The 13,018-nt window shown below is 37.9% G+C and overlaps 1 long non-coding RNA gene across 1 annotated transcript; it reads left to right on the top strand.

The window, feature by feature from the left end:
• The first annotated feature begins 9,544 nt into the window (after positions 1–9,544).
• On the top strand, positions 9,545–10,641 carry LOC134983135 (uncharacterized). Its single transcript, XR_010191606.1, has 4 exons — positions 9,545–9,576; positions 9,983–10,081; positions 10,187–10,300; positions 10,419–10,641. It is a non-coding gene; the product is annotated as an uncharacterized LOC134983135 (long non-coding RNA).
• Positions 10,642–13,018: the final 2,377 nt, after the last annotated feature.

Consider the following 13,018-nt stretch of genomic DNA (forward strand, 5'->3'; position numbering starts at 1 on the left):
GGGATGTTTACCAAAATATTCTTTGAGCTTCAAATTACGTTGTAGTCTATATGTGTCAATTTTCCATTGTACCATGTCTGGCTTATGGGTAGGCACATAAGATAAACCCTTGCTCAATACCCCAGTCATGTCCTTAGTTAGTGAAAATGATGAGAGGTTGAATATCACTTGCGTGTCGTTCTTGGAGGTTTCTTGTCTGATGCGGCTCCTCTCCCTCTGCCTCTTTTGGCCCCCCCTCCTCGTGGGCTGCTTTTTTTGCCAGAGATGTCGGCCCGGGTGCGCGTCCCTAAAGGGACATCTTGTGCTCGATCTCCCCGGGTAGATGTACCCTCCTCATTATCACTGGCCGAGGTGCTGGAGAATTGGACCGTCCGTCTCCTTCTCGCTTGTCCCCTAGGGCCTTGCTGTTGTGTTTGAGATTTGGCTCCCAGCCACGCATATACTCTATGTTGTGTGTAATCTTGCTGGACACGAGCCAGCTTCTGCTTCTTGTATCGTATCAAATCCCTCTGATATTGTTCCACTTGCGAGGTAAGTTTGTCCATCCATTTGGTGGTAGTATCAAACATCAAGCTTGTTCCGTGCTGGGTCTCAAACGAGCTGATGCTGGCCCTGGTGATGCTCAATTCTTTCTTGGACTCTTCTATAACCAGAAGGATTAAGTCCATCGAGCATTTATTTAAAATGGAGATCCAGCGCTTGCAGAATACCACATTGTGTCTGCCTATGGTAGGCATATTGTGGATCCGAAATCCTCTGGGTATCTGTTTTGCTCGGTAGTAATCAGAGAGGGTCTTTCCATGATAGAGAAAATCTATCTCCCTCTTCTTCAATTTGAAGAGTTCCCTGTAAAGATCTTCGTTGGAGGTTACATCATCTATGGCAAACGCAGGTTCACTGTAAAGGATATTTTCAGCCTCAACATCAGAAAAACTGAACATTTCAAAGTTGTCACTCAGCATTAGTAGAGAGGCAGCCTCATCCAAATCTGCACCTCCTTCTGCCATGGTAGCGGAGTCTGGCTGAGATGTGCTGGTGTAGAAAAGTGCTCAAGTCCTTGTAGTGTGCCACATACACTGTGCTCAAAAGATCATGTGTGAGATTCACACTGTGCAACTGACGTGCTGCACAAAAGCCAGGAAGCGTCCTGAGTAGGGTATTCAATAATAAAGCTATAGCACGGTGCCTTGACACAAACCTGTGTCCGCTGCTGCTGCAGAGTATCCAGGAGTGATATATAGAATACTGGTCCGGCACTCGTAGGTAAAAGGCTGCAAGTGAATCGATGCTCCGGTGCCCTCCAGGCAGACTGCAAAGTCTGTGCATACACTTAGAAACAAAGTCGGCGGCACTCAGGAGACAATAATGCAGTGAAACAAATGGGTGCTTTACTTCAACGTTTCGGGGTTCGAAACCCCGTCTTCAGGACACACACAGTGAAACCGTGAAAAATAACAATTTAAATACCTTACCTGGCGTCTCCCTGGCCGTCCTCACGCGCCTCCGCTCGGTTTCCGGGATACAGGCTTCCGGTCCCGGCCGCGGTCACATGACCGGATACCCGCTCACCAGGCCGTCATCAGAGGACGTGGAGGAGTGTTGCCAGGATACACCTGACAACAAAACGTGCAAAGACATTATTACTTGCATAAATTACAGTGAAAAAAATGAAAACTGTTTTAAAACATCTATAAAACCATTATAAGACAGGCTAGCAATCACACAGCCTGAGTAGTAACAAACACTTAGTGTCAACAACATATTCTATTAACACTATTTATGTGACCATAATATAGTTGTGTTAATCTTTGTGATAATACGTGAACTAAAAACATGGATTAAAAACATTTTTGGCTCAGTGTTCCGTGACCATATAACTACATATTATCGGCTTGTAAAGCCTAACAGTGGTATTCTTAAAACTACTGGACACACAGCACATCCCCATCACTTAGATAATCCAATCATGAGACCGGAATATGTTACCTGTAGAGGAACTACTGTTCAATTAATTCTAATGAGCAAACCACGACATCAGTTATTGGAAAGCAAAGAGAGGAAGGCCCAAGGAAATATTTTTCCATGGGTCAATCAATATAATACGGCCAGCAGATATACCACTAAAAAGGCTAAAGAGCTGTGGCCTATTATTCAGACTGATCCAGAATTATGGATGTTCAAAAACAGCAAACTCATGCCTAGCTATACCAGGAGTAAAAATCTTAGGAGTTTATTGGTAAAATCTGATGTCTCTAAAAAAACTGTCGCAGCTTCACATTTTTTGAAACAGAAAAAAGGCTGCTATAAATGTGGGTGTACCACATGCAATTTTCTGATACCCGGAGATTCTTTCCAGCATCCGTATACTGGGAAAAGGATTGGGATCCATGTATCGGTTAACTGCAATTCCAAGTTTGTGGTATATTTGCTTAAATGTCCTTGCGGGCAGCATTATGTTGGGAAAACGGAATGTAGTTTCAAAGTCAGGATGACCCAACATAGGTCAGCCATTAGAGCGGCCATAAATACAGGTACAAGTGAGCAACCAGTAGCCAGGCACTTTGCAGTAGCTAAACACAGCCTGGCTACACTTAGATACCGCATTATAGACCAGGCCCCCTTTTCAATCAGAGGGGGGGACAGGGCGAAACATCTGCTCCAATTAGAAACAAGGTGGATTTTAATGCTTAATACACTCAGTCTGAAGGGCCTTAATGAATCCCTAGGGATGAGCAACTTTATTTGAAGGATTGCTGGACATGGGTGGTATCCATCTCAGGGGATACATGGGTCCCAACAAGGGGGCTAGAGTTGAGTGTCATTAATCATGATAATATATGTACATTTGTTGACAGACTAGGGAATAGGTATTTAGAATTAATTGAACAGTAGTTCCTCTACAGGTAGCATATTCCGGTCTCATGATTGGATTATCTAAGTGATGGGGATGTGCTGTGTGTCCAGTAGTTTTAAGAATACCACTGTTAGGCTTTACAAGCCGATAATATGTAGTTATATGGTCACGGAACACTGAGCCAAAAATGTTTTTAATCCATGTTTTTAGTTCACGTATTATCACAAAGATTAACACAACTATATTATGGTCACATAAATAGTGTTAATAGAATATGTTGTTGACACTAAGTGTTTGTTACTACTCAGGCTGTGTGATTGCTAGCCTGTCTTATAATGGTTTTATAGATGTTTTAAAACAGTTTTCATTTTTTTCACTGTAATTTATGCAAATAATAATGTCTTTGCACGTTTTGTTGTCAGGTGTATCCTGGCAACACTCCTCCACGTCCTCTGATGACGGCCTGGTGAGCGGGTATCCGGTCATGTGACCGCGGCCGGAACCGGAAGCCTGTATCCCGGAAACCGAGCGGAGGCGCGGTGAGGACGGCCAGGGAGACGCCAGGTAAGGTATTTAAATTGTTATTTTTCACGGTTTCACTGTGTGTGTCCTGAAGACGGGGTTTCGAACCCCGAAACGTTGAAGTAAAGGACCCATTTGTTTCACCGCATTATTGTCTCCTGAGTGCCGCCGACTTTGTTTCTAAGTATATATATATATATATATATATATATATATATATAAACAAAACAATAACCAATTGCACTTGGTATAACTTTAAAACACTCAGATTTTAGTATTTCCAGTAGCTGTTCTTCCACGGTGTGGATTCTTATAACTGGTTTCTATGTTATAGAAATCGACACTGAGTGGTGCAGTTATTCAATATATGTAAATTTATTGAACACACCGTTTATTATTCACTTTTTGGAGTTTGTGATATAATTGCACTTTAAAGTATATGTTGCTGAAATGTTGTTAAATATTCTTTAGGGTTCAAATTTAACAGACCCTGCATACAAACTGAAAAGAGTCTGCAATCAGGTTCATTAACTAGCTGAATACCCTTAAAGGCGTATGCGTTTATGCTTAGTATGTATAAAATTATATGATAAGACACCACACCTGATAGCACCCAGTAAAAATATGTCCGAATATTAAAATTATGGACTTCTAACCAATTAATAATATCCATAGGTTTTACCATCCTACAACCATTCTGGGTGAATTATCCATCTCTATTAAAAGTTGGTCCTATATATATGGGCTATGGATGTTTTATATCCATGAAGGCCTTTGTTCCTTTTTTTGGTATGTATATATTTCCTTCTCCATTTTCTCCTCCATTTTCCTTCCTTATGTGTATATGCATATATGTGTGTATATAAAAATTATCCTAGAAATTTTAAAGGACCATCCAATCACCCGATTTATGTTTTAGTGATACCATACAGAAACCCCTGATGAAGTCGTTCTGACGAAACGCATTGGGTCGAATCCGTTACGGTCTCTTATCTAGTTCATCAGTACACCCTACAGAATATACACCTATAAGAGTGAGGGTGTTCTTTAAAGGCTTGAACAGAAAACCTATTGACTGTATCTGGATGTATTTCTTTTAAGAATGTTTATATGAATGTATGGAACCTTTTATCTGTAAAAAAATGTTCATGTGAATTTATGCAATTCTATATGTTTTTTAATAAAAACAAATTGGTATCATATCTAATTTAGGCCATTCTGGCCATCTTTTTGATGGGGTGTGTTCTCTGGTGTGAGGGTATACTTGCAGGTGATACCAGTTATAAGAATCCACACCGTGGAAGAACAGCTACTGGAAATACTAAAATCTGAGTGTTTTAAAGTTATACCAAGCGCAATTGGTTATTGTTTTGTTTATGTTATTTTTTGATAGTTCACTAACAGGGACATTCTCCATATTGCTGCTGGTGGGTTGAGCGCGGGGTGGAAGACTTTTTTTGTGGGGTGGAAGACATTTTTTTGTATCTGTGTATCTTTTCTGTTAGTTGTATTTTCCTGCTGACAAATAATGCCTATTTTTAGGGATAGGTCTAAAAGACCACAAAAATGTAGAAATATTTTTTCAAAGGAATATGTGGAAGGAGGTATGGATGAGGATGCGGAAGATTATTATCCACAATTAAATCTGATAGAGAAACTAGCGATCAAAGAACTTAAGAATTGGTACGATGTGATAACGCTAGAAAAATACATAGAAGTGGGTCGAGTCCCTAGGGGGCTAAGAATGATTAAAACACCAACCTTTGGTAACCTTGATGAGGGTTTTATGAAAAACTGGAACTCCATTTTGGAGGACTGTTCCATAAAACTCATGACTCTATTAGCAACTGAAAATAAGAAGGAGTTAAATAAACTTGAAGTGGAACTTAACCAATTAGAAACTACTCTTATTAAATTTGAAAACAGTGAGGAGTTTAAAAAAGATGTAACTGACCTACAGGAGAAACTAGACGCAGTTGAGGATGAAATTATCTATAGAAAACAACAAAAAATTTCTAGGGATAAAAATGATTATGTAAACAATAAAATAGTTGGTCAAATACAGATTCCAAATTCGTCAATCAATTTTCAAAACGAGTTAATGAAGAGCCTGAACGTAGGAGCAGACGTGATCAATATAGACATGCTCCTATATATACAGAGAATTATAAAAGGGATAATTGGCAAAATAGAAGGAGACGGTCCTCTAACTATTCTCCCCATTATGGAAGAAAAAGAGATGGAACCAAAACCATTGGATAGATATCCGTCTTATAGGAAAAGACATGATGTTGGGAGATCTCCGTCCCCAAATGTCTTTCGACAACCTTTTTTTTGACGAGGGTCCACGGAAAGATTTACAACAGGGACGAAAAAGAGGTCTTCTTATAGGAGAGGAAAGAGGGGGGAGAAAACTCACCAAACAACAAGAGAAGAAGGCCACTTTTTCATCTTGTGGAGAATCAGAGGTTGGACTCTTCAACCTCTCCAAAAGACAATTATCGAGTGCTCAAACAACGGTTTTAGGTAAAGGCCTAAAATTCGCTCCAGACGCACATGTCAATAAATTTGATCTTTATATTGACTTGAATAAATATATAAGAAATCTAACAGTGCAAAGGCATTTTTTTTTAAATCCAACCTCTGCTATGTCTAGAACTACTGAACAAAAACCTGTAGTGGCCCTTCCATCTAAATTCTATCCAGTTGAATCAAGCGGTAGCCATCTGGAAATCTTTTTTGATTCAGTTAAGGATGAATTTAGAAAAATTAAAGGTAAAACCAGACAAGTTTACTTCTAATTTGAAACCTCAAGAAAAGAAAGCACTCTCCCTTCTAAAGAAAGATGATAACTTAGTTATCCGCAGTGCAGATAAGGGAGGAGGTGTAGTCATCCAGGAAAGAGATTCATACCTAGCTGAGGCGGGTAGAATTCTGGATGACGAATCAACCTACCTTAAATTAAGTTCAGATCCCACTGCACAATTTCAGGAAGAACTTTATATGTTACTCTTTGATGCTAGGAAAAAAAATGTAATCTGCCAAACGGAATATGATTATCTGTTTGTAAAACATCCAACAGTACTGATTTTTTATCACCATCCAAAGGTGCATAAAAATCGTGAATGTCTCCCAGGGAGGCCCATAATTTCGGGGATCGACTCTTTGACCTCAAATTTGTCACACTATATAGACCTCAAACTACAACACTATGTAAAAAGGTTGCCATCTTTTTTGAAAGACTACTAGTTTACTACAGGAATTAGCAAACTATATATGGAGAGAAGGGGACACTTGGCTTACAATCGATGTCCAAGCCCTCTATTCGTCAATTCCGCACGATAAGGGGGTCCTTGCAGTTAAGAAAACCTTGGAAATTGATTTGGACAAAACTGTGGGAGAAATTGAGTTTATCCTACACAGTATTGAATATATTCTGCGACACAATTATTTCCAGTTTGGAGATGCCCACTACCTCCAACAGCAGGGGACTGCAATGGGGACAAAATTCTCCCCATCGTATGCGAACCTGCTGATGGGGGAGTGGGAGAACACGTTTGTCTATGGTTCCCCTTTCTTTACAGAAAATATTAGATTCTATAGGCGCTATATTGACGATCTGATTTTTGTATAGAATGGTGACTCACAAAGTATAGCCTCTTTTATAGAAGCTATCCATCAAAACCAATTCAATCTGAAATTTACTCTCAGAACAGACACGATTACAATTGATTACTTAGACATCAAATTGGAAAGTACAGTAAATGAAAATATTAAGACCTCAACCTTTTTCAAAGATGTGGACGCTAATAGTTTTATACCATCTACAAGTTGTCACAATCAAAATTGGATTGAGAATGTCCCCTATGCACAATTCCTGAGGCTTCGGAAAAATTGTAGTAATGTCAACGACTTTCTGGTTCAAACTGAGATTCTAAAAGAACGCTTTCTGTCACGAGGTTACAATGCTTTAAAAATAGAGGAGGCGATTGATAGAGCATTGAAACAAAATAGACAAAGTCTCCTATCAAATAATTCAAGAAAGAAAGTAGAAAAACATTTCAATGTCGACCATTCATTCATATAACAAAGAAAATTGGATGGTGAAAAAAACATTGGAGAAACATTGGAATATCCTGTTAAAGGATCCAGTGTTGGGACCCTCTCTCCCTCCAATACCTCTAGTTATTTTCAGAAGGGCAAAGAATTTGAAAAGCATTCTGGCCCTAAGCAAACTTAAATCTACTAAAGTATCCACATCTGGACCAGATCCATTTCTTTCACTGAAGAAAAAGGGAGGTTGTTTTCCATGTGGACATTGCATTTGCTGCAAACACATGGAAAAGAAACCGTTTGTGTGGCTATTGGATAATGGCTTGGAATACAAACTGAAAGAGGTGGTTAACTGTAACTCACAGTATGTCATTTATAGAATTACTTGTCCATGCAATTTGTCCTACATTGGCAAGACGAAGCGGTTAGTAAAACTTAAAATCTAAGAACATATGCGTAGCATTAAAAATAAGGTAATAAGTCACAACCTGCCGAGGCATTTCTTGGAATGTCATAATTCAAATTTAAAAGGATTTTCATTTACAATCCTTGAGTGTGTATGTCTAGGAGATAGAGGAGGAGATAGGGACCTTCTTCTATCAAAAAGGGAAATGTACTGGATCTATAATTTAAACACGTTGGTACCAGGGGGACTTATTGAGAACATTGATATAGTCTCTTTCCTATGAGATCTATAGTTTCCCATCATTTTATAGATTCTATCTTTCCAACTAAGATCCAGATTATATTCCCTCCCTTTTTTCTCCCTCTCATTCTTCTTTTTTTTCTTTGTTTTACTTTTACATGGGGCTATTTTGAAAACTATGGGGGTCATTCCGAGTTGTTCGCTCGCAAGGCGATTTTAGCAGAGTTACACACGCTAAGCCGCCGCCTACTGGGACTGAATCTTTGCATCTTAAAATTGCGAACGAAGTATTCGCAATATTGCGATTACACACCTCGTCGCAGTTTCAGAGTAGCTTCAGACTTACTCGGCATCTGCAATCAGTTCAGTGCTTGTCGTTCCTGGTTTGACGTCACAAACACACCCAGCATTCGCCCAGACACTCCTCCGTTTCTCCAGCCACTCCCGCCTTTTTCCTGGAAACGGTAGCGTTTTTCCCCACACGCCCATAAAACGGCCTGTTTCCGCCCAGTAACACCCATTTCCTGTCAATCACATTACGATCGCCAGAGCGATGAAAAAGCCGTGAGTAAAATTCCTAACTGCATAGCAAATTTACTTGGCGTAGTCGCAGTGCGAACATTGCGCATGCGCACTAAGCGAAAAATCGCTGCGATGCGAAGATTTTTACCGAGCGAACGACTCGGAATGAGGGCCTATGTATGTAAAATAGCACTATGATGTGAAAATAAATGCAATATATAAGGAGGGGGGGGAAATTGTTTTATTACGGAGTATACGATCACTGTGTCTTTAAAAGCATGTTAGAATATGTGGATAAATGTACCAGCCTTGGGCTCTGCATTCGAATAATTATTTTATGTGTATATGTATATATACATATGGTAGAATTTGTTGCAAAACAAGAATAGTTTATCTAGTGCTCCACCTAGATTAGTGGTAAAATATATTTTGAGCACGAACATTTGGTTTTTGACACTTTTTCTAGCAAATTATAAATAAGATAGGATCTAAATTCTTTTTCAATACCAAATTTAGATATTTACTATGGAGATATAAAGATTAGCGGTAATAGGCATATTGAACACATACACTTGCTTTTTTGCATTAGCAATATATAAATGAAGTATAGGATTTAAACCCTTTTTTTTTTTTTTTTTGTCTCCTTACATATACGTTCCAGCCTTTGCTGAGTGGAACACATGCAGGGAATCAGTATCCACACACCTGATAGGTAGTTCATAGACACTTAAATTGTTTTTAAGTACAATTCACTTTTTTCTTTCAAATTGAAAAGATCACCTAACTCTAGGGATTATTCTAATCCTTTTAAGTGTGGAATTATGTTAAGAATAGGAGCAGTATCCAGGAAAAACGAATAATTAGAGCCACTAATTACAGGAAGTGAGACTTGCACTGAGATTAATAAATAGCAGTCTCAGTGCTGTGCCAGTTCATTTTGGATTTGGCTGTTACTTGTGTCTCTTTCCTGGTGGCTGCAGTAAGTATTTGGAATGCATTGTACTAGACTGTATTTGTCTAATATGTAAGACTTGTATGTTTAAATTGTAATCACTGATATTGTGATCTAAGTGAGCACCTGATTTTTTGTATTATCATGTATTAAAATTATGAATGGAATTAATATTAAATAGATATTATGAAAACGAGTTAGATATGATGCAACTATGTGGTATTGAAAGAAACACAATTGTAATGAGATTGGATACCATGATTAGTATTATATATGAAATTAGCTCTATGTTATAGAAATCGACACTGAGTGGTGCAATTATTCACTATATGTAAATTTATTGAACACACCGTTTATTATTCACTTTTTGGAGTTTGTGATATAATTGCACTTTAAAGTATATGTAGCTGAAATGTTGTTAAATATTCTTTAGGGTTCAAATTTAACAGACCCTGCATACAAACTGAAAAGAGTCTGCTATCAGGTTCATTAACTAGCTGAATACCCTTAACGGCGTATGCGTTTACGCTTGGTATGTATAAAATTATATGATAAGACACCATACCTGATAGCACCCATTAAAAATATGTCTGAATATTAAAATTATGGACTTCTAACCAAGTAATAATATCCATAGGTTTTACCATCCTACAACCATTCTGGGTGAATTATCCATCTCTATTAAAAGTTGGTCCTATATATATGGGCTATGGATGTTTTATATCCATGAAGGCCTTTCTTCCTTTTTTTGGTATGTATATATTTCCTTCTCCATTTTCCTTCCTTATGTGTATATGCATATATGTGTGTATATAAAAATTATCCTAGAAATTTTAAAGGACCATCCAATCACCTGTTTTATGTTTTAGTGATACCATACAGAAACCCCTGATGAAGTCGTTCTGACGAAATGCGTTGGGTCGAATCCGTTACGGTCTCTTATCTAGTTCATCAGTAAACCCCACAGAATATACACCTATAAGGGTGAGGGTGTTCTTTAAAGGCTTGAACAGTTAACCTATTGACTGTATCTGGATGTATTTCTTTTAAGAATGTTTATATGTATGGAACCTTTTATCTGTAAACAATGTTCATATGAATTTATGGAATTCTATATGTTTTTTAATAAAAACAAATTGGTATCATATCTAATTTAGGCCATTCTGGCCGTCTTTTTGTTTGGGTGTGTTCTCTGGTGTGAGGGTATACTTGCAGGTGATACCAGTTATAAGAATCCACACCGTGCAAGAACAGCTACTGGAAATACTAAAATCTGAGTGTTTTAAAGTTATACCAAGCGCAATTGGTTATTGTTTTGTTTGTTATTTTTTGAAAGTTCACTAACAGGGACTTTCTCCATATTGCTGCTGGTGGGTTGAGCGCGGGGTGGAAGACATTTTTTTTCTATCTATCTATCTATCTATCTATCTATTGTATCCCTTATTTAAAATCCCACATTTTTGGGTCCCCTACTGAGACAATTACATATATTATGTGTATATGTAGATGTATAATATATACGTATATGTGTCATTATCTCAGTAGGGGAACCAAAATTGTGTGTGTCGAACACTTAACACAATGTAACTCCCAAGTCAATCACATTTATGTGAAATCAAACTGTCCACTTAGGAAGCAACACTGATTGACAATCAATTTCACATTGGGGGGGGGGGGGGGGGGGTGTGTGTGTGTGTGTGTGTGTGTGTGTGTGTGTGTGTGTGTGTGTGTGTGTGTGTGTGTGTGTGTGTGTGTGTGTGTGTGTGTGTGTGTGTGTAATTTTTGTTTTAAATAAATTATGTCTGTACAAACTTTCTGGTTGTAGGTGAATTAGGGTTGATGTTTTTTAAAATAAACATATCTGACCCTGCCTGGAAATGTACATGTATGAAGGTATGGGAGATACCTGCTGCAGTCCCTTCTACTTACATTTAGGAGGTACAGTTGTTTTGGGGGAATTGGCAGCAAATATTAAATGATACATTGGCTCCATAACGTCTCGCTGGCCCTCGGATTTTTACAAAAATATGTTACACAAAATGACGTTTGCATTAACAATCATTAATCAAACAAGAAAAACTTTTGTTTTTTTCCAAAATGCTTTATATGTAAAAAAAAAATTGTAGAAAATCGACAATTCTGGTCTGGATTTATTGACTCTATCACGAGAACAAGTGCCTTTTTAGCAAGACCTATGCCAACAGTAAACAGTAGAGGAATCGGGCATATCCCACAGAATATCAGTGCTGCCACCATACATTGGGTAAAGAAGAAATAGGGGCTTATTCAGTAAGGATTGTAAAAAGTACAAATTAACAAAAACTGTAACCAACTGCAAAATTGCGAAAGCACGCCCAAACAAAATCTGCAACACTAATGTTACAAAAAAGTGGACTTGTCAAATTTGCAAATTTTGCGATGAGATTTAAAATTTCGCATTTTTTCCAAAAAAACTTACACTTAGTCACAGTTTTTGCATAAAGATTTCTGATGTCACAATTTAACATCAGCCACACATAACATGCCTACTGACAGGATGCGTCGAACAACAAGATGAGCTACTTCCGTTGGTGAATCCACAAACGCAGGCGGCAAAAGGATAAAAAACTTTTTTTAATGTTGAAAGTTTAAATTCATGACCTATTAATGTTTCTTTGTTATTATTAACATTCCTTATGTCATTGTTTAATGTGAAAAAATAAAAATAAAGTGGTGCAGAATTAAAATATCCACAAAATCACAATTAGTGTGGTGATGTTATTGAACATATGTTTCTTTGTCAAGGGGGGGAACCTTACACATGTATGTGGGTATGATTTTTGAAGATAATAATTGTTGCTTTAAATCAGTGGTTCTCAAACTCGGTCCTCGGGGGCACACACAGTGCATGTTTTGCAGGTAACCCAGCAGGTGCACAGGTGTATTAATTACTCACTGACACATTTTAAAAGGTCCACAGGTGGAGCTAATTATTTCACTTACGATTCTGTGAGGAGACCTGCAAAACATGCACCGTGTGGGGTCCTGAGGACCGAGTTTGAGAACCTCTGCTTTAAATCATAAAAAAAACACTCGGCTTTTAAACAAAAATCCATTAACCAAACAAAAAAACAAACTTGCTTGTACTGTTAATGTTATTGTACATGGTTGTAGAAAAACAAGTGTGTTCTTGACAAACCTGCATAGTTATTAACTTAAAGAATTATTAGGTTACTAACATATATTTTAGAGTAATACGTGTGTTAAATAGTTTAACGCTCCTTTACATGTTAAGTTTCAATGCAGCTGAATAAACTGAATTGTGGTCAGCAGTGTGAGGTGTATCAGCTGGGTGTAATGAAGCAATGATTGCAGTATATATCAAACATTGTACAACTGAGGTCAGCTTGTGCAGATTTTAAGGTAGACCTGTAGTCACTCAGAAACTGCACACCATAAATGTGCGTTCAGTTGCATAAAATGCGTTTGC

Source organism: Pseudophryne corroboree, assembly GCF_028390025.1.
Source record: "Pseudophryne corroboree isolate aPseCor3 chromosome 3 unlocalized genomic scaffold, aPseCor3.hap2 SUPER_3_unloc_1, whole genome shotgun sequence".
Lineage (NCBI taxonomy): Eukaryota > Metazoa > Chordata > Amphibia > Anura > Myobatrachidae > Pseudophryne > Pseudophryne corroboree.